Source organism: Callospermophilus lateralis, unplaced genomic scaffold, assembly GCF_048772815.1.
Source record: "Callospermophilus lateralis isolate mCalLat2 unplaced genomic scaffold, mCalLat2.hap1 Scaffold_167, whole genome shotgun sequence".
NCBI classification, from domain to species: Eukaryota; Metazoa; Chordata; class Mammalia; order Rodentia; family Sciuridae; genus Callospermophilus; species Callospermophilus lateralis.
The window spans coordinates 883,698-906,737 of record NW_027512751.1 but is presented as its reverse complement, the minus strand read 5'-3'; the positions used below and the strand labels follow the sequence as shown (position 1 = coordinate 906,737).

Here is a 23,040-nt window from a genome sequence, read left to right as displayed (position 1 = left end):
ACAATAATATTCAATAATAGTTTGAAGTTTTCAAGAGAACTTCCTCCACAAAAGAATCTGTGGCAAGTTGACTGGCAGGGTTATTACAGTATAAGACATCCCTAACAAGAACTAGATTTAAATAGACTATGTGGCAATTATGATGTGTCAGTGGCTAATGAGGCATTCTCTATTCTAAAGAAGAATCAATTCTAGAGTGTTTAGTAACACTGATAAAGCAGTATTTTCAGTCCAAAACTTGATAAAACTTGTTCTGTAGTTGGCATGATTATGCTACTAAAATATTTATTTTACCACATCTATGGATGTTTCATTAAAACCTCAAATTGGTTAGGATATATGGGTCAATATTTGGACCAAGAAGGTAAATCAGTCTTCTCTGATATAATTTCCTGGCCAACAAAAGTATTCAAATTTAAAGGAAATATAGCTTTAGTAAAAGATTGTAGCAATGATGCCAGTGTGATTATTGTTGGCACATAAATTCTAAAGTCTGTGAAAGGCCATTTGTTCCAGTAGTGATAACCCCTTAGATCAATTACATTTTTCAAAAGTGTCCCTGATTTTCTGACCTCACAATTACTTTTCAAGTTTCTTCAATCTGACTTATATCTCTACCAACCTACTAAAATTGCTGCCACTGAAGTCATCAATATCCTCCTAGTTTTCAAACCTGAATACCACTTTTCATTAAATTTGGTGATAATATCTTTTTACCTTTTCTTTTTAAAGTTCCACCCTTCCCTGGCTTCTATAAAACTGTCTTTCTTCATTATTTTATTACTTTAGTGGCAGCTGTGTCCTTACTAGATTGTCTTCTTTCTTCTATCATCTGAGCACTGGTGCTCATAGAAGGTCCTTGTCAGACTTGGTTTTTCTTTTATTTTTCCTTTTTACTTCCATTATACTGCCTAATTCATATTATTATTTCTATCTCATGAGCTTGGATATTTCTGATATTTTCCCTATAGTCTAAATATGGTCAAGTCATCTCTAATATCTATCATCAATCTATGCATCCCCCCCCCCTCTCTCTCTCCCTATCTGTTTTTCTATAAACACATTTAGGACAGAACACTTTCCTAATTTAATTGTTTTCACCTACAATCCTATGTAACTCACATTCCTTATCATCAAGAATGCCATTCATGTGGTTTTTAAAGCCAGATCTAGAATCATCTTATATTTCTCCTTATCCTTCACTCACATCCATAAACCAAAGAGATATTCAAGGTTTGCTCATTTTCTCTCAAAAAATATGATTGTTATGTATACTTCACCCTCCTATGTTTCCTGCTATCACCTTATTTCAAGTACTCATCATTGATTAATTAGATCCAAAACTAACTTTTTACCTAATGTTCTGCTCAGTCTTTGTGACTTGGTCTTCTGAAATAGTGCCAGAATAATCTTTCATTCTGATACAAACTGAGACTCAAATTCCAACAACATTAATTACTCACTCTGTGATCTATAAAAGTCACTTATTTCCTCTTGACCTTTTCTCACTTGCAGGTGGAAATACTAATAGCTACGAGAATTATTGAAAAACACATTTCTGCACTTCCACAGCCACAAGGAAATTAGAGATCATTTCATTTACCTCCTCAATCTATGGGTATGGGAAAAGTAAAATACCCTTTGATTGCTCAAGGTATGAGCAATTACCGAATGATTTAATGTATAAATGAAATTAAACTGGCTCTCAATCCAGTGTTCTCTCAGTCCACCTACAGATGTATAAGTGGTATCAAACATATTGTATCATGATGTGAAAACTAAACTGAACAGATATTATCAATATCCCATAATTAAATATTACAGATATTGATTATTGAACAACATTCACATAAAAATTGCTTTAATTACTTACACTAAGCTGACAAATATATCTTTGTCCATTACCTTTTGTTCTATTGTTATATTTAGCTATTGCCCAATGGTCTCCAGAATTTTACAGATAGCTTTTGCCCAGTGGACCCATAGAAACTGGACAAGAATTTCTGCCTAATGAGTGGAGCATGCCTGAGGCACACAGAGAGAGGATCTAGGGCTACATGACTCTGCCACTGGCTGTTTTGGGGTAAGACACACTTTCTCCTTATGTTCCCAAGGCTAAAACAAACAAGGCCATTGGAAAACAGAAAGCATTCAGAGTTTATTATATTTTATCTACTAGGGTTAATCAACATGGAAACAAACCTTTACTGTATTTACAAACAATAAGCAAAACACATCACCAACAACAACTATTTTTGATTCATAAAAAAATGCAGACACAATAAATAATTTGCCTGGAGTTTTTACTGAATCTCTAGCTTCTTGAGTCATCGTATTTGTTGAAACTAAGATTCTCTCCTTTCCTAATACACATGAACTTATTGTATTATTTTAAGCCAAAGCTGTCATAACACACTGCTTATCTCCACAGACTTGAAGTGGGAAACCTATCTTCAAAGACCACAAAGATTAGGAAAATGTTAAAATTCCTGTGTTTCCTCCTTTTCACCATGGTCATCATGAACATCAGTATCATCAGCATCATCGCAATCATTATTGCCTTCATCATACCATGCATACTATTTATTGAATACTTAATATGTGCTTGACTCTGAACAAGTACTTTATTTACATTCAGAGAAATAACATTTTAACATAGTATACATATCTCCACTTTACAAATTCTAAAACGAAACTAAAATATGTCAGCTATCTGGCATAAGGGCTCATGGTAATTTTAAAGAATTTCAAATTCTTAACTGCTATAATTTAAGTGTCTCTCCCTCTTCTTATTCTTGTATCCAAATATTTATCCAGAATAAAGATCCAAGTTCCCAGGATCTAGCCCTTTAATGCCGTGGGTATTTCCAGCCTTGCCAGCCCCATGACCTGGCACATTTCCAATACCCCAATCCTACCTATTTTTCAAGGTACAATGCACAAGCAAGCTCCTCCAGGAAGTTTTCCATAGTATCCCAAGTTGAAAGTAATTTAATTCTCCAAGACCTCCATAGCATTTTACCTCTATCTAAACACCTGTTACTCTTGAACCTAGGACCTCCCAGAGGAATCCTTTAGGAGATCCATATGTCAGCTGTATTCATGAGTGTGTATTTTACTCTGCAGGCTTCCTGCGAGCAGTAACTGTCATATTTCTTCCTGCATCCCCCAGTGAGCCTGGCAATACTCTATTGTCCAGAAGTGTGGTTTCCTGTTTGGGTTAGGTCCTCCTGACCTTTCAGACCATCGTCTAAACCCTACAAGAAAGGGAAAATAAGGAATGCCTGGTGATCAGTCAGAAAATCAGGGTCTGCAGGCTGCCACTGTCTCTCTCTCTCATAGTGGTAATCCCAGGGTTGAACAGTGTCTGGCACTGGGCGGGCCTTCCATCATAAAAGCAAAAGAGGGACTTACCCAAGGTCACGTGGAGTCAGGAGCTGCAGAATCTCATCTGGGCCCAGATCTGGTGAAATCATTTACAACATTATCTCAGTAGGGAGCCCAGAGGAAGGAAGGAATGAAGTGTCTGAGAAGCGTGTGCCAGGCCTCCGAGTTGTGCTTGGGGAGTGGGGTGGGGGGCTACATCAAACAAGATGCTGGGATCCCGGGTTGTCGGTGGATAACCCCCCGAGCAACTATCAGGATGACTAGGGGCAGATGGGGGCACTGGGGTGGGAGCGAGGGGGCCAGCGACCCGGCCGGGTGGGAGGCGGCGGTGGCGGCTGGTAGGCCGGGACAGCGCGGCAAATCCCCCAGGGAGGACGCCGCCAGAGCCCTGGCTCTCCCGGCCCAGCGCCGGCCACGTGGCACACGGCGGCTGCAGAGGCGGCTCCTCCCGGCGCCGGGCAGCACGCAGCCGCCCGCGCCACCCGCCTCTTCCCGGCCACTCACCGGTGGCCTCCCGGGCGCAGTGAGGGGGAGCAGCTGCCCGGCAGCCCTGGACCAGGGGAAGGGGAGGGCCGCGCGAAGCTGCTTTAACCACAGCCGCTGAGCGGAGGCAGGAGGCTGACCCGGCCGCTTCCTAAGTGTGGTCAGGCATCTTGTGACCGCGGTGGGCGCCGGAGCCCTGCCGGGAGAAGCAGGGCGGGCCGGCGGGCAGGGGCAAGGAGCAAACAACGAGGCCCCCACCCCTCCCCCGGGCAATAGCAAAGAAGCTTCTGGGCAGAGTTAAAACCCCAAGCCCGAAAATATGGTGTGGTGGGGGGGGTAAACTAATTCACCACTCTCCACCCAGGGGCGTGCGCTCCCCGCCCCGAAAGGCTGACTTTGGCCGGGGACGGGGAGAGGATAAGCGCCGAGACTGACTCCAAGCCCTCTGCCCCCTTGGATTCATGGCCCGGCGGGGCCGGAGGAGGGGGCCCTGGACGGGGACACACACACACACCCCACACGAAGCGCGCGCCAAAGAGCCCGGGCCAGGAGCAGGGGGCGGGGTTTTGCCAGGCTCCAGCACAGCAGCTGCTATTTACCTTCTTGGCTTCTCCAGGGGACTAGGAACCAGCCCCGCTCTCAGTCGCCCGGGCCGTCCCGGCCTCCCTGCCCCCGGGGCGCCAGCACACACACATCCTGCGGGCCAGCGGCAGCCACGGCGGCAATAAAACATTCTGGCAGGAGCTGAGGCTCCAGGCGTGCCCTCGCCGGCCGGCTGATGTCAAACTGCAGCTCCTCTGGTGTAGCTCTTAAAGGGCCGGCTTGTGCTGGGCTCCGGGGCCGAGTTGGCCGCCCGCGGGTTGAGGAGAGGAGAGGCTGCTTCCCTGTCTGCCACCTCATTGCACGAAAGAACTAAGTGCCTGCGGGTGGAAGGGAATGGGTGATGATGGAGCACGCGCGTCCGTGAGGGCATTGCCATCAAAACCCCCTTGTTCATTTTTTATTTGAAATTCCATTTCCTTGCTACTCGGTTGGAAATTATTCTGATTGTTTCCTGAGGACTCATGGAGTCCAAAGCCCCAACTCCCGAAGAGAAATAAGGGACTGCGGAGGAGAGGGACGCATTTTAAATGCCACTTTGCTCTGAAAACCCTGCCAATGTAAGGTGGAAAGTACTACTTCTGCAAAAAAAAATAAATAAAATAAAATAAAATAAAGATCTTTTATTTTCTACATTATCTATTTTTATCCCCCTGAATATACATCATCTGAGCGAGAAATCACTTCAGATATTTTGGTAACATACCTTCCCCCCGCTCTTTTTTAACCACCGCAAATTTGTTTTTTACCCCCCTTGGCCTTGTATGCCTTTTTATTAAAAAAAAAACTCACATTAAATCATTAAAAAGTAGCTGTATTACATATAGCTAAGATAATAAAGAGTAAAGACCTTGGCCTGGAAAGAAATAGCCCAGATCAAAACGAAAGCGGAAAAACTTCTCTAAAGGCAAGCCCAGAGGGGAGAGTAGTAAAGGGTTAGAATCCTTTTGATTGACATTGTAGCCTCCGGTGCCCCGGGCTCAGGCGCGCGCCATTGGCCGCCAGACCTTGTGCCTGGGCCAATGGGTGGGCGCGGTCCACAAGCGGTGCCTTGTCTCCTCCTCTCATTAGCTGAAAGTTACTGTGGGAAAGAAAGTTTGGGAACTTTCACACTAGCCATTCGCTTGCAGTCCCAGATATATATAGAGGCCGCCAGGGCCTGGGGATCACACAGGATCCGGAGCTGGTGCTGATAACAGCGGAATCCCCCGTCTACCTCTCTCCTTGGTCCTGGAATAGCAGCTACCGATCACCAAGTAGCCATAAAATAATAAATTCTCAGCACTCACTCAGTAGTTTTGTGAATGTCATAAGCAAAAAAAAAAAAAAAAAAGAATTTTTTTTTTTTGCATGAAGTATTCCAAAAATAAAATTCTCTAGGGTTTTAAAAAAAAGGAATAGAAAAAAAAAATGCCAGTCCATATAATGGAGAAAAATTCCTCGTCCCCGGTGGCTGCTACCCCAGCCAGTGTCAACACGACACCAGATAAACCAAAGACAGCATCTGAGCACAGAAAGGTAAGGGCAATACCTGTATATCTGCAGGCCCACGAAATTATTTGGTGTGTATGAGGACGGGGGGTTTTTCTTTTAAAACCCCGGGGTGACATGGCAAATCTCAAGAGAACTCAGGCTTTTTTTTTTAACTCCCTTTACAGTCATCCAAACCTATCATGGAGAAAAGAAGAAGAGCAAGAATAAATGAGAGTCTGAGCCAACTGAAAACGCTGATTTTGGATGCCCTTAAAAAAGATGTAAGAGAGGAATGCTGCTTTTTTTTTTTAACTAAAAAATAAGAAGCCCTATTTTCTCAGCCACTAAGAATGAAACCTTCTTGCTTCTAAGAATGAACCTATTTTCTCAGCCACTAAGAATAAAACCTTCTCGTGCTGGGGGTTGAACCCAGGGCCTTCTGCTTGTGAGGCAAGTCCTCTACCAATTGAGCTATATCCCCACCCCCTTATGTAGCTCTTTGACCTCTGTCTTCTATGTTAAGAGTTTCATGAGGAGAGGGACAATGCCTTGTCCTAACCTAGGAAGCAGCACAGTTTTGGGTACTCAGTAGATGTTCAAGGGATACCTACTGAATGCTTGAGTGAACAACTGAGTGAACTTGGAACAATCATCATTAGTCAAAACCTCAGGGGTCACACAGCCCAACACCTTGAGAAGCTAAGAACTTCACACAATCTTCTTCTTCTTCTTCTTCTTCTTCTTCTTCTTCTTCTTCTTCTTCTTCTTCTTCTTCTTCTTCTTTTAGTTGTAGTTGGACACAATATCTTTATTTTATTTATCTATTTTTATGTGGTGCTGAGGATTGAACTCAGGACCTCGCACGTGCTAGTCGAGCGCTCTACTGCTGAGCCACAACCCCAGCCCCTCCACACAATCTTTGAGTGATTTTCTTTCCCTTGACCTAGGCATCTTCAGTCTCCAAATTTATCCTAATGGATCAAGATCAAATCCTGAGCCATCTGCTTATAAACCACCATTGTCCTCCTCTGTCCTTAAGCTCACTGCAGTATTGTCTTAGGATTCTTCTATGAGTATTACAATGCCCTCTGTCTCACAGAACCTCAGTCCTTTCAAGGCCCAAGAGGACATTATTGCTTTCTTTCTTCTTCCAAAGAGTTTTGTATTTTAATATAAGATTCTAAGGTCTTAAGATTTGTTCTTGTTCAACAGAGGTTCGCTGAGTACTCACTCATAACTATGGACACTGTTCTAGAGGGTTCTACAGCAGTGATCCATATGTTTTCTGCTGCAGAAGACAGATAATAAAGTAAAGCCAATAAATAAAATAATTCAAAGAGCCATGAAGAAAATAAAACATGGTAAGGATGTTAAGAGACTGGAGATGTGGGCTATTTTTGATCAGAAGTTAAAGAAGACTTCTTTGAGAAGGCCACATTTAAACTGAGACCAAAGAAGAAAAGGCCAGTCTGCAGAGCACACAGAGATAGAAGTCCAAGCAGAGGAAGTTACTGTCATGAAGGTCCTAAGGACCTGGCCTGTCTGCTAACCTATGACCAACGAAGCTTGTCAGGAGTCTGTGTTGTGGGGCAGATCATGGAGGGTCTTGAAGACCATGAAGGAAGACTGAATTTCATTCTGTAGGTACCAAGAGGCCATTGAGGAGTCTTAAGTAGAGGAGGGAATATATCCTCATTTCTTAAAGACCACTATGGCTGCCAAATAGAGGGTGGCCTCTAAGCAAGAGGAACAGCAACAGGGAGACTAATGAATTGCAGTGGCCCAGCCAAGAGAAGAAATGTTCAAAAAGGAGACCAAGGGCAGTGCAGCTGTGAGAAGTGACTGAACCTGGGATATACTTTAAAGATAGAATTACAGAGAATTGTTGGCAGATTGGATGTGGGCTGTGAGGAGAAGAGATGGTTCAAGAAGTACTCCTTGATTGTGGCATGAGTGTAGGTGAATGGTGGTGTGTTTAATATGGAGAAGATTGGGAAAGAACAACTATGGGGGAGGGGTACCAAGACTTGCTTTGGGAGACATGAAGTTTAAGAGGTCTACAAAACAGTCCAGTGGAGATGCCAAGTAATCAGGCAACTAAAAGAATATAAAATAAGGTAGGAATCTCTGCATACTAACAGGAAGACTCAGGGTCACAGCAGGAAGTGGAGATGGGGAAAAAGAGGCCTCTTAGTTATTTTCAAGTCTCATTATCACTTTTCAAGTGACACTCTCTATTGATTTTAGCATACGAACCTCTGACACATGGTATTCCAAGGAAAAGACCTTGGACTAATCTCTCAGCTGTAGGGAGGTGTGGCTAATTTCACAGCAGATGGCTAATAAATTACCTAGTATTCCTGAACTGTGAAAGGATTCCATACTTACATCAATGCATCGGAGAACAATTGCAATATAGATTGCTATAGTTTGGATCTAGAATCTGGCCTCAACGGAAAGGCCACCAGTTTGGTAAGAGTGTTCCAAAGGCCTTCCTCCAAGGACCTTGTTTTAAAGTCTTAGTTTCTAATCCATGGTGCTATTAGAAGGTGGTGAAAACTTTTAAAGGTGGATCCCATTGGTAAATATTAATATTACTGGGGACATGACCTTGAAGGAGACAGTGGGACCCTGGCCCTTCCTCATCCTCTCTTTCATGTCCTGGCTACGAGTTGAGTGATTTTATTCTATTATGTGCTTCTGCTGTGATGTGCTACCCCACCACAGCCCAAAGCAACAGGGCCAGTTGATTATGAACTGGAACATTTGAAATTGCTAACCAAAATAAACCTTTTCTTTTTATAAATTGATTGTCTCAGGTATTTTAAAGTAATGGAAAGCTGACTGACCTGTGAACTTTTTCCTTAATTATCAAAACAATGTGATCTATTTTAATCTTACTATTTATAAGTCCATCCTCCTACCTGGGACCATGAGGGTCTCCTCTCGGAAGTGCAGTGGACACAGTTATTGTCCATGTGCAAGGTTGTCTTCTCTTTATCCCCACCTCCTTGCTTGCTGGTGAAGCCCACTTCCCACTTCAGAGAAGGAAAATGCCTGACACCCTCTTGCCAATCTTCCTTGACATTAGAGCAGGAAGTAGAACCCAGTCTTGGCCATGGGGCCCATCTTTAGAAAAAATCTGCTGTGCAGCCTTTCTCTTATTAAAGATCATGCTCCCGCTTCCTACTGCATATCATTGGTCAGCATGGACCCCTGGGATGGTAGCACCACTTTGCATGATCCAGAGGACAGTGGAGCAGAAGGCTGCAAATATCTGGATCACTGAGGACATAAGGGAACCCTGGGCCCTTCTGGGCATCCCTGATGCTCAGCTCCGTAAGGTGCTGTAGGAAAGGCCCTGTTTTTACAACTGCACATACATGGACTTCTCTTCCCTTTGTCTCCTGACACTTCCCACAGAGCTCACACACCAACCCTTCAAACACAAAAACTGTTTTACTCTAAGCACTTTCACATGTCTGTTCAGCCATGTACTCGTGGGGAAGAAACAGACGTGTGCATGTGGTGAGCAGTCTATGGGTCTAATGAACAAGTGTGGAGACAGATGTCACATGGTCAATGACCAAAGACCCGATTACAATTTGAGGCCATCATGCCTGTAAAGGGCAAGAATATTGCTGTATGACAGAGTGACAGGATGATGGCCTTCACAGCTAGGAGTCTGAGAAGGTATGCCCAAGGAGGTGACATTTAAACTAAGACCTGAGGGATGGGGATGTAGCTTAGTGGTAGAGCACTTGCCTCATATACGCAAGGCCCTGGGTTCCACCCTTAGCGCCAAAATAAACAAATAAGTAAGTAAATAAAGTATGGCCTGAATGATGACAAGGATTCAGAAAGGTTTGGATAAAGAGGGACAAAAAAAAGTGACTTTTGCTTCCATCTCTTTTTTAAACAGAGCTCCTGAGGATGGAAGGGATGTGTTGCCCCTTTTACTGGCATCCCAACGATGCTGTCTCCCAAGTGTCTGTCTGCACCAGCAGCCATCCCCAGACACCATCACTTTGGCACCTCTAGCAAAGTTTTTGAGCAATACTGACCCTGCCCTCAAGAAAACAAAACCAAGAACATTAAAGCCCCTTCCCCTCTGAGTTTGTCCAGAAATTCACCCCCCCCCCCGCCAAGTCCCTAGTTTGGGGTGGGGAGATAAGAATTATTGGCAGCCAAGTGTTCAAGATTTTAGATCTTACCTATAGGCTAGAGAAATGGGTTTGAAAAATGAGTATAAACTCCAAGGCCCCAAGTCACACAGACCACTTTGTCCTCATTTAAAAATCAATCATACAAAGACTTCAACCTGTCTTGGAAATAGGTCAACAGGCCATAGTGAAGACATTTACAGACAAGCAGACAGATAGACCTAAACTTCCATCCTGATTCTTCCAGGGATCAGTTCAGTGACTTTGGGCATTTATGAAATCTCTCTGACCCTCAATTTCCTCATCTGTCAAATAGGGATAATAATAACCACCTTAGAAGAACCAGTCACTATTCATCATGAGCAGCACCCAGTCTGATGGATTGTCAGCACTCAGGAAATGTTGGATGTCCTCCTCACAAGGCCTGGCTCTTCTATTGGTTAATTACATCTTTGGAGGCACTCAGATGTGGTTACAGCCAGTGAATCTCAGAGAGATTGCAATTCTGGTTCATTAGTGGTGCTCTCCAAACTGGAAATTCATGCTGAAGTCAGCAATGACCCTGGACCACTAGATATGGCACCAGGAGCACTCTACGTCAGCTCACCTTGGCTCTCACCTGCCCCATCAGTCTCACCAGGCAGAAGTTTCAAGGAGAGTCCCAGTAAAAGACCCTTTAAGATGAATTGGATATCTAGCAGCTCCCAGTGCTCTTAACAGAGAGGGCAACACAGAGCTGGCTTTAGTACTGCCTCCATTAAAATGGAGATGAGGAGATTGAGCTCTAGAATGGAAGTGATGTACTCAAAATCTTCCTTTCTCTCTCTCTCTCTCTCTCTCTCTCTCTCTCTCTCTCTCTCTCTTTCAGTGATGGGGATTAAATCTAGCACTTGCTAGACCAAGTGCTCTCTCCAGCCCCTATAACCAACCTAAATACCAATCTCTAAAAGTCCAGTGCTCCTGCCACACCACTAAATCCTGACAAAAGGGATTTTGTCTTGAAAAAGTTCAACATCGACAACTGTCCTCCTGGCTTCTTGGGACTGACTTCTTGTCCAAAGGGATAGGTTGACTCTGATTCTTTTAAAAGTCCTTCCTGCTGCCTTGGGGTGTGCAGTTCCAAGCATGAGAGAGGCTGTGGCAGGCTCATACCAGCAGCAGAGTATGCACTCCAGAATCACCCTCCTTGATCCTGTGCCGCCAGCTCATCTAGACCAATGTCACTAGCTGGACTCAGGATAGTCTGGCTTTATGCTAGGGCTCTCGCTTGCATTTCTTGTCTCTGGCAGTGTGCATTCACAGGTGAAAATAGGCCAATTTGGAATCCTCTCACCAAACTGGTGGCCTTTCCTTTGAGGCCAGTGTATAGAGAATCAGTCTGACTTTGGTTCCAGACATGACTTGAGGGTGATGAGCACTAGGCAACACGGCCAGCCCAGTTACCCAGCACTGCCAAAGAGCAAATAAGGACCACTCCGCTCTACTTTCAGGAAGGACCACCAAAGAAACGGGAAGTAGAACTCCATCCTCAAAATGTCCAGAATAACTACAAGCAAAACTCTAGTGATTGTATTAAATTCTCAAAAAAAAAGGACAAAGCTGCTAGAGATCTTCTCATTCAATAACCTCATTTCATACAATGAATAGCAGGGAATGATGAGGCAAAGGCCACCAGCTTAGCAGTGCCGGGGGGTGACGAATAACTTGTGTACGTTGATACAGCAGGAGTGGAAGCCGTTTATTGTAGGACAGGAGTGGTATTTATACATATTACACAGCTTATCTAATTAGCATAAAATAGATACAGCAGTCAACCAATAAGGACTCTCCACACTTAATGGCTCACTTTTGTTACTTCACAAACCACTCCCTCTGGCATTTTGCCAGGCACCATGCAGACTTGTTTACAGACTCTAACATTTCTCTGGCAAAATACCAGGTGCCATCCTGACTTGTTTACAGACCTTAACATAACAGAAGCAGGGTGAGCACCCAGGGCCCATGATTCCAAGTGCATTTTTTTTTTTACTGAACCATGCAGTTCAATCAAGAGCTCCAAGCACCTTCAAGTTGGACGTTCCGGATGATTCTCTTGCCTTCATTCCTCTCATCCAACCTGCTACTCTCAGCACTTCCCCACCCTTCCTCCACTTCCCCTTTCCCCTCCCACACTACCTTCTTCACTTCCTTTACCGCCTCCTCCTCCATATCTCCACAACCACCTCCTCCAGCACCCCTCCATTCCCTCCTCCACCTCTATCACCCTGTCTACTACTCCTCTTCTACTTCTAGCACCTCCACCAATACCTCCATGTTTTCTGTATCACCACCCCATTTCTATACCCCTGCCGTCCCCAACCTGCTTTACCTTCAATGTCTCTGTACTCACCAACTCCATCCCCACCACCCCAACTTCACTTCCTCCTGTACTCACCTCCAACAGCCTATCATCTCTCACCTCCATCCTTGCCACAGTCTGGCTGGGCACAAATCACGAGCCACTCACAGCTTTGTAGATTCAAATAGCAATTCTTTATTCCCGATCTCATACCGGCCATCTACAAACACGTTCTGGGAAAATCCACATTCTCTGCCCAAATCCACACCTCCACTGGGCTTCTGTCTCCCAAAAATACTGTCTGAATCCTGTGAGAACTCAAGAGGAACTCAGGCAGCAGGATACCCACTATTCCCAGCAGAAATAACCTTCCTAAACCGGGAACGCCCTAAACACGGATCCGCCCTGGTCCTTGAGCAAGGTCACCTTCTAGGAGTCCTTCCACTAAGCAGCATGGGGGTACGCTGGCAAGGAAATTGTCATACCTACTTGGCTAATGGCTCCCAGCACATCCTCACTGCCTACACTCCTAGAGTATTCACCACCACCAGCTCCACTATCCCCTACTGATAGCATTAAAATGTCTTCCTACCAAAAATGCCTCCAAGATCTTAGTCCTTCAAAATAAATTGGGTGCTCAGTATTTGAATCTCTACCTAGAGTCATTGAGATTTATCACACATTTGAAATAAACCAGGATTATTAACTCTTTCAATTCCTGCTCATTTTTGAAACTGCTTATCCAAACACACACACACACACACACACACACACACACACACACACGTACTTTCTCTCTCTCCCCAGAAGACCACAGGTATCTGAAACAAAGCAAACAATGGTGGCCTTGTTATTGAAGCCTGATATTAATAGATGATTCCTTTTGATTTCAGCCTGGAAACACTGGCAGAAAACCAATGTTAGGAAAGAGGACTATGTAGCAAAAACCTAAAAAAGAGCCGTGGAGAAAAAAATCCAACCCAGCTTTGATCAGAAGGGTCTGAAGATGAATTGTCATTTCGCAGGTCTCTGGGTGGAAGGTATTGTCATCTTGAGACAAGGAAACTGGGTTAACAAAAAAAAAAAGAAAGAAAGAAACTGAGAAGGGATGCACTCTCTGAAGGAACAGAACCACGGATCCAGGAGGATCAAAGCTGCTTTCCATGCAGAGGAGAATGAAGGATTATTCACTTTCTATTTTTTCACGCCGGCAGCACACATGGGAATCTAATTGGTCGGGATGGGAAATACAGACAGGCAGCCCCAGCAGCCAGGCAGAGCCCAAGAAGGGAGGCAGGGCCTTCTACAGCTGCAAACCATTAGAGGCAGGCTCACCACTGCCTCTAATTAGGCGTTAATTGCTCTTCTGTATGTTTTCTCAGCCCACGATCACTAATGTCTACTTCCAAGCCTTTCTGATCTCAGAGGTGATGAGCTTGATGGCTGTCAGACATGCTGGGGTTCAGGGAAGGCAGGGGATGAGTCTCAGGGGGAGTGCACGGAGGGGCTGCTGGGCTGGAAGAGGCAGAAACTCTCGTGCATTCTTGTTTCTTGGGGTCCTTAGCATAAAGCCAAGGGTCTCCCTGGGGGTGGCACTGCCTCAGTTCTAACCATAACTCCAGGAGAAACATAGGACAAAAGGGGGTAAAACAAACACAGGGCATGAAAACCCACAGCTCCGCGCGATCTCAGCCACATCACTCAGCCCCTCTCTGATCCTTTATTTCCTTGCCTTTAAAGTGGAACATGTGCCTAACTCAGGGCACTGCAACAAGGATTCAATGACATCTCCAAAGGCAGACCAGTGCAGGAAGGCTCCCTTGTCATCATGGACCATAGCCCTCCTTGACCCCTCTCTGCCAGCCCCTTCTTCTACTTTTGGCCTAAGTTCCCCCAAGTTCCCCTTTCAACCTTTCTCCACCCCCCTCTCTAGTGACACCCCCCCCCACCACTATGATCTGGTTCTCAGGATCTCAGAGCCCCAGGCTGTCTGAGCCCTCATTTCCCATCATTTCTCTCTCCCTTGTCAGCCTGGACACATTCTCCTGCTATTATCACCACCTCCAATCCCGCCCCCTCCCACCACACATACACACACCATTCCAATAACCAGGAGCCTACACAGATGAAGCTGTAAAATGCAAGCCCCTGTGTCACTCCCCTACTGAGCACCCTGCAGGGCTCCCTGTCCCCTACAGGATAAAGCCCTCAGCTCTGTTCCCTTCCCCCACCACAACTGCTCTGTTCTCTGCTGTCCCCTTGGACAGGGATAACTTCTTCCCTTTCCTGTCTGCTTCATCCTTCAACACACAGCTGAGGTGTTAGCTACTACAACTGCACCCTTACCGCAGGACAGCAGCATCAGCCAAGCACCATATATGCATTTCTATATTGTCCTCTCTCCACCATATTTGACTGAAATCATCTGCTTGTAAGTCTTTCTCCACGTGAAGGCAAACTTTTTGGTGAAAAAGAACGCACGATAACACATCTTTCTACACCCAGCTGTGGCCTATTTAGCAAAGCACCTGAAATTTAGCAGGTATTCAATAAATGTCTTTGGAGCTAATTTATGGCTATCAGTTATCTCTCTGCATAAACTATCCAATTAAGTTGTAAACATTTGAAGCTCTGGTCCATTTTGTATTCTGCCCAGTGCCCAGCACATGACAGATCTCAATCAAGATTTGCTGGTTCTGAAGGTTAGCTGTGCTGGGGAAAACACCCTGCTGGGTCTGGCTTGTACATGCAGTTTTCCCAGCATTTAGAATAGAGTTTTGCACATACCAGGTGTTCAATATGTTTATTTCGGGTGGATAAGTAGTGTGGCATTGTAGGGAAAACCCTTTCTGGTTAAGATATGCAATAGATTGCCGCAGTCCGGCTGCAGCAAAATAACCGGGGATGGTGGGGGGTGGGGGATGGGGGGTGACAAACAACTTGTAACGGGGGTGGGGGGGTGACAAACAACTTATGTACCTTGATACAGCAGGAGAGGGAGCTGTTTATTGTAGGAAAGGAGTGGTATTTATACATTCCACACAGCTTATCTAATTAACATAAACTTGATACAGCAGTCAACCAATAAGGAATCTCCACACTTAATGGCTCGCTGGCATTACTTCACAAACCACTCCCTCTGGCATTTTGCCAGGCGCCATCCAGACTTGTTTACAGACCTTAACAATAGATTGAATGTTTATGTGATGTTTATGTTCCCCCAATTAAAAAAAAATATATATATATAATGAGTTGAAAGTTTATGTGCTCCCAAATTCATATATTGAAATGCCCAAAGTGGAAGTATTAGAAGATAGGACCTGGAAAATGGGCAGAATTAATTTATAAAATAAATTTATAAAACATATAAAAGAATTATAAAATGAATTTCCTTATAAAAGAGGCTCAAGACAGCTTCCTCACCCTTCCTGCCCTGTGAGAAGAAGCTTTTGCATGAGGAAGTAGGTTCCCACCAAACCCTGGATCCTCAGTGCCTTGATCTTGGCCTTCCCTGCCTCCAGATGGTAAGATATTTCTGTTATCTATAAGCTACCTGATCTAAAGTATTTTGTTACAACAGCCCAGAGAGGCTAAAACAGAAGGCCTGAGCTATGGCCAGAGGTAACAAGCTCAAATTTCCAGAGGTCAAGGAGAACTTCTGATTTTCTCCAAAGCATCACAGCTCAGCCCCAAACCCCAGCAAACAATTCCCCATTTTGATAAAGGACACCAACACACATTCTGTGCTAGATTAAAAATCTAGGCATGATATTTGATTCATCTTTTAGTCTCGCATCTTATCTCAACCCACTAAAAGTTCTACAGGCTCTGTTTTCAACATAAATCCAAGCTTTGACCACCACCTTTACAATGACCACTCTAATTCAGGCCACCACCATCCTGACCAACCTGACCTCACAACTAGTCTCCTGCCCTACCACACATGCTGTGTACACGAAAAGGGTACACAGTATGTGTGGTAGGGCAGGAGACTAGCATTTCTGATACGACCCCAATGCCTTCCTATGTACCTTCTGGTCATGACCTGCATACAATCTGGATTTGCCTGTCTCCTCGCCTACTAATCCTCTCCTCACTTATCTCCTCCCAAACACGCTGGTCTTTTGACTGTTCCTAAAAAACCCTGGCTTGTTCTCACTTCAGAATTTGTTCTTCCTTCTACCTAGAATGCTTTCCCCCAATATTCACACTCTTAGCACAAATGTCACCACAGCAGTGAAACTTTTGCCAGCCTTTTGTGTCATGGTTAATTTTATGTCAACTTTGCTGGGCCTCAGGGTGCACCAGTATCTGGTGATTCTGGATATGTCCAGAATGGTGTTTGGGGATGAAGTTAGAATTTGAATCACACCCTATGTCAAGCAGATTACCTTTCCTACTGGGAATGGTCTTAGTCCAATCCACTGAAGGCCTGCCTAGAACAAAAGGGCTCCTTCTTGAGGGAGATTCCTCCTGCCTAACTGCCTTGAGCTGGGGCATCCGTCTTTCCTGCTTCCAACTGAAACACTGGCATTTTTTTGGTCTCAACTCTGCCAGCTTTGGACTGGAACATAAACCATAGGCTCTACTGGTGTTCTGGCCCTCAAACTCAAACTGGAATTATACCACCAGCCTCCAGTTTGCCGACTTTATGGAACCTCTCAGCTTCTATAATCTCATGAGCCAATTCCTTATAATTAATTTCTCTCTCTTGCTCTCACTCTCTTGTTCCCTCTCCTTCTCTTTCTCTCTACCCACACACACTCATGTGTGTGTGTGTGTGTGTGTGTGTGTATTCTCTGTATAATATTCTCTTTATATATCTCTATATAGATATATATGTAGAGAGATATATCTATATAGATAGAGATATAGAGAAAGGATAGATGGGTGAATGGATGGATAGGTAGATAATAGATCAATAGACAGATAGAGAACCCTGGGCAAGATGGGTTGTCTCATTCATCTTTGTTGCCGCAGTCCAGCTGCAGCAAAATAGCCGGAGGGTGACGAACAACTTGTGTAGATTGATACAGCAGGAGTGGAAGCCCAACTTGTGTAGATTGATACAGCAGGAGCGGAAGCCCTTTATTGTAGGACAGGAGTGGTATTTATACATTCCACACAGCTTATCTAATTAACATAAACTCGATACATCAGTCAACCAATAAGGAATCTCCACACTTAATGGCTCACTGGTGTTACTTCACAAACCACTCCCTCTGGCATTTTGCTAGGCGCCACCCAGACTTGTTTACAGACTCTAACATTTCTCTGGAAAAATGCCAGGCACCATCCTGACTTGTTCACAGACTCTAACACTTTGTATCTCCTTCCCCTCCTTTATCTCCCTTCTCCTCCACAACACTTTGCACCAAGGAGATGCTCCATAGATGTTCGTTTCCAACAATGAGATGAATTGTTCTATAGTTGTCTCAGTTTGAGTCCATTATATCTACTATAGCAACACAAAACTCTACTGTTTGCTAACTATCTCAGTGCCTTTAAAATTTGGGGTTGGAAGAAGGTGAATGATATCATTGGGAGAAACACACAACAAGAATTTGATCATATCTAGTCTACCAAGATTAATAACCTTTTAAAAAAGCTTATTATATGCAATGAAATGGACTCTCTCATACTTGCCAACAGGCATGAAAAATGGTACTACCACTTTGGAAAGCAATTTGGCAATATATATCCAGAGACACCAAATTTTCATACCACGTAAACTAGCAAGTTCTATTCTAGAAAGCAGTCATTGGTGTTCCCATGAGACACAGATGCTGCAACCTAAATATAAGAACTAAAGCTGTAAACTTTTAGAAGAAAAAAAGGAGTAGATCTTTGTGACTATGGTCCAAGTAATGGGTTTTTAGATATGATGCTAAATGTACAGGCAACCAAAGAAAAAAATAAATTGTTGTATATCAAAGGACTGTCAAGAAATTAAGAAGATGGGCAACAGATGGGGGCGGGGAGTTGCATATGGCTGGATTTTACTCAGAATATGACAAGAGGTCTTAAAACTTAACAATAAAAGGAAAAATGACCCAATTCTCCAAAGAAGATAAATATACAAATGACAAATAAACTCATGAAAAGATGTTAACCATCACTATTCACCAGGAAAATGAAAATCAAAACCACAATGAGATACCACACCCACTATTATAGCTGTACTTGAATAAAGGAAATAACAAGTGTGGCAAGGATGTGAAGATATTGGTAATCTCATATGTTCCTGGTGGAAATGTAAATTTCCAGCACTTTGGAAAAGGACTTGGCAGTTACTCAGAAAGTTACGCATAAAGTTACCATCTGACCCAGAAATTCCACTTCCCGGTTTATGCTCAAGAAAGGTAAAAATGTACATCTTTGCAGAACTTGTACATGGTTGTTCATAGCAACATTGTCCACAATAACCAAAAGTTGGAGGCACACATGTCCATCATCTGAGGGACATATCTGCCAGTTCTCCATCTGTGGATTCAACCAATTGCAGATGCAGATGGAAACATATATATTCCCTATAAATATCTCCCTTCATATATATATATATATATATTAGAGATGATTTAATGTTGAATATATTCAAAAGTTGCATCTGTACTGAATGAAGATAGACAGACTTTTTTCCTTATCACACTGTTCCCTAAACAATTCAGCACAACTATTTACATAGCATTTACATTGAACTAATTATTACAAGTAGCCTAGAGACAATTTAAAGTACGGGGAGGTTGAGCCTAGGTTATATACAACTACTATGCCATTTTATACAAGGGACATGAGCACCCATGGATTTTGGTATCTTCAAGGGATCCCAGAACCACATGGAGGAATGATTGTACTGACACATGTAACAATGTGGATGAACCTTGAAAGTAAGTTGAGTAAAACAGGCCAAAATTAATGTCACATGTCATATGATTTCATTTACATGAAATGTTCAGAATAGGCAAATCTACAGAAAGAGAAAGGACATTTGTAGTTTCCAGGAGCTGAAGGGAGGGTCTTAGGAATGAGTCTAGGGTTTCTTTTTAGGATAATAAAAATATTCTGTAATTAGATAATGGTGATGCTTGTACTACTGGGAATATGCTAAAAACTATAGCACTGGAACTTTAAAAGGTGAATTTTATGATACCTGAATAACATCTTAATAAAGAAGTTATTTAAAAGGTGATCTTTATATCAATATTTATACTGACAAGAAAGGAATTACTCAAAATGTTTTAAAAGGATACTAATTAATAATCTGTTTGACAGAATATTATGAGCAATTCAATCACATGTTTAAAATGTTTTCATTCTATGTAAAGTAAATATGAAGTGATGTTAAATAAGATCTAATCACAACCATATTTTTTAAAAGATATAACTCTGACTGTTTTTTTTCTTCTTCTTTCTTTGATCTAGAAAAAAATACATACCAAACTTTTAACAAAGGTTGGTTATGGGTATTAGCACTTGGTTGGTTTGGCTATAAGTACTCTGTATTTCCTAAGCTTTCTTCAAATAAATTGTATTGATTTTGTAATTTTATGATTTCACCTAATTTTTGCAGTTTCATAATCATTGTAGATGGTGAAAATATCAAGTTTTGGCATTTAGTTTATGAAGATCTTCTCTCCACCCCCCAAATGGAGCCTGATGCTTCCTTTATGGGGCAGTCTCCGCATCACACCCCCCATCCCCGACACACACACACACACACACACACACACACACACACACACAGTGTCCCCAAGGAGAACAGGCTGCTGGTCACACACAGCTCTACACCTGGGAGTTTCACAGCATCCCCTTAAGTAGCAGGAAGCTGTTTCTTTTCCTGTTTCAGTCACAGGTAGGTTTCTGAAAATCCACTGTCATCTCAATATTACTCAGCATTAACAGAGAATAAAATTATGGCATTTGCTGGTAAATGGATGGAATTGGAGAATATCAAGCTAAGCAAAGTAAGCCAGTCCCAAAAAACCAAAGGCCAAATGTTCTCTCTGATAAGTGGATGTTGATCCATAATTGGGTGAGGGGCATGGGAAAAATGGAGGAATTTTGGGCAAAGGGGAGGAGGAGAGGGGAGGGGCATGTGGGCAGAAAAGATGTTGGAATGAGATGCGCATTATTACCCTAGGTACACATATGACTGCACATATGGTGTGATACTACATCATGTACAACCAGAGAAATGAATAGTTGTGCAGAAATTGTGTACAATGAATCAAAATGCATTCTGCTGTCATATATACCTAATTAAAATAAGTAAATAAATTTTTTAAAAAATGTTCCATCCCTAGGTCTTTGTCTTTCCTTTGTCTGCCCTCCCTGACTGTTTATTTGCTTTTCCGTGTCCTGGTGGCTCCCTTCAGTCAAGGACACCACTGGTGTTGTTACAGGTGTGGGCTCATTCTGGACTCTTTTGTTCTGGAAGAAATTCTGGTCCGGTCAAATGCCTCTGTGGAAACTCAAGCCGAATTGTCTTCATTTCTATCATTTTGTTTTAACATCCCTGCAGCCCCAGCCTGTCAGGGTCTCCACCAGTCATCCAGCCATGCATCAATTTAAAGCATGGCTATAAAGTTCTGGAAAGTGTCCAATCCCATGGAAGCAATCAGTCCTTTTCTTCTAATTTTTCTTTGAAGGCAGGAAAAATCTGCTCATGTGGAGACAAGGGATAGGGCCTTTCCTGAAAACCTGTTTTCAGACAGTAACACTCTACTTTGAGCCACAGACAAAGCCTCCATCTCTGCAAGGTAATAATGCTGCTGAGAAACCAGTCAGGTCACTTTTCTGAGTTAATTGTAATTGTCTCTGTATGTTTTATTATTATGTTTCTCATTAACAATAATTAGAATACATTATAGGACAGAAAGTCTTCTCATATTAACTCTTATAATTCTCTCCACAACCCATAATATTATGTCTTATTTTGCAGATGAGGAAATACACCAAATGATTCCTTCAAGTTCACATGGCTAATATTGGCAGGCAGATGGGGGATTTTTTAATTTTCTTTTTCTTTCTTCATGTGTGTGTGTGTGTGTTTGTGTGTGTGTGTGTGTGTGTGTGTGTGTGTGTGTGTGTGTGTTGGGGATTGAATGCAGGTCCTCACACATGCTGGGCAAGCACTGTATCACTATGCTAGATACCTCAAGCCCTTTATCTATCTATCTATTTATTCATTTGTATTTTTTTTTGAATTTTTATTTTTTTGAGACTAGATCTTGCTAAGTTCCTGAGGCTGGCTTCAAACTTGCAACCCTCCTGCCTGAGTAGCTGTAATTACAGGTGTGCAGAGGTAGGATTTGAACTCTGGCAATCTGCCTGTAGATTTTGCACTCTTAGGCACAGGGATCCTCAACCTTCTATTCACAATCACAGTGAATTACCACTAGGCCAGAAAAAAAAATTAGCCAGATTTAAGCATTAAATGAGCATGAAAACTATATTAAGTAAGTTCAGGAAGACCAATTTTGCTCTCTGGAGTTAGAGTGATTTTGCTTCAAGTTGCTTTTGCCTGCTGAACAGGCACTCATTTTGGGGTGCAATATGGGGAAATCCAGAAGAACACAGAATGTCATGCCCATCACCAGCCTAGGCCTCATCATAGACCAGACTGTGGAGCACGGACAACCCCTCACCCAAACCACCAGTGGAGGTCCCAGTACCACCAGTTGGAAAGCCATAATTTAGCAAACCTCCAGGGAGAAGGACACTGAGCCTCACTGCAGACTCCTATCACGGTGCAGAGGAAAGGCACTCTGGAGCCTGGTGTGGACTAGAAGTGAATGGTGCTCCTTGGAGTTATGCCTGGCAATTCTTATTCCTTGATGTCCTGAGGGAAATGTCTCTGAGATCCTGCAGCCATAGTTGAGGACAACTGCCTGGTGCCCAAACTCACACATTCCAGCCCCCAGCTCTTGGGTATGGTCTGTCTATTGGTGTCTCTCCTCTGGAAGAGAAGCGATGGCTGCTCAGCAGGCAAAATCCCAGCTGCATCTGCCATTGCACACCCAGATCTCTTTCACATACATAAGTATCTACTGGACACTTCTCCTTGCATTTCTGTTTTCCAAAAGGAAGCTAAGGCACCCTTTCTTGACCTTCTCCAAGCCAAGCCAATCCAATGTTTCCTCTCCCTACCTCCTATGCATCAGGATAGATCAATAAGACTTCAGAGTACTTTATTTCCCACAGTTTGTATGTACATGGTTTAAATTTGCTTTTTATTATTATATTACTAGTCCTATTAATTGTACAGTTTAATGGGTTTCATTGTGATATTTCTATACATGTATAATGTACTTTGATTGTTTTCATCCTCCCTATTAATTTTTCTTTACATGTGTTAGAGTCTGTAAACAAGTCAGGATGGCACCTGGCATTTTTCCAGAGAAATGTTAGAGTCTGTAAACAAGTCTGGATGGCGCCTGGCAAAATGCCAGAGGGAGTGGTTTGTGAAGTAACAAAAGCAAGCCATTAAGTGTGGAGATTCCTTATTGGTTGACTGATGTATCTAGTATATGCTAATTAAGATAAGCTGTGTGGAATGTATAAATACCACTCCTGTCCTACAATAAATGGCTTCCA

The 23,040-nt window shown here is 43.1% G+C and overlaps 1 pseudogene; it reads right to left on the bottom strand.

The window, feature by feature from the left end:
* LOC143387384 (CDKN2A-interacting protein pseudogene) overlaps nucleotides 1–3,476 on the bottom strand; it is a 30,335-nt pseudogene extending 26,859 nt beyond the window's left edge.
* Nucleotides 3,477–23,040: the final 19,564 nt, after the last annotated feature.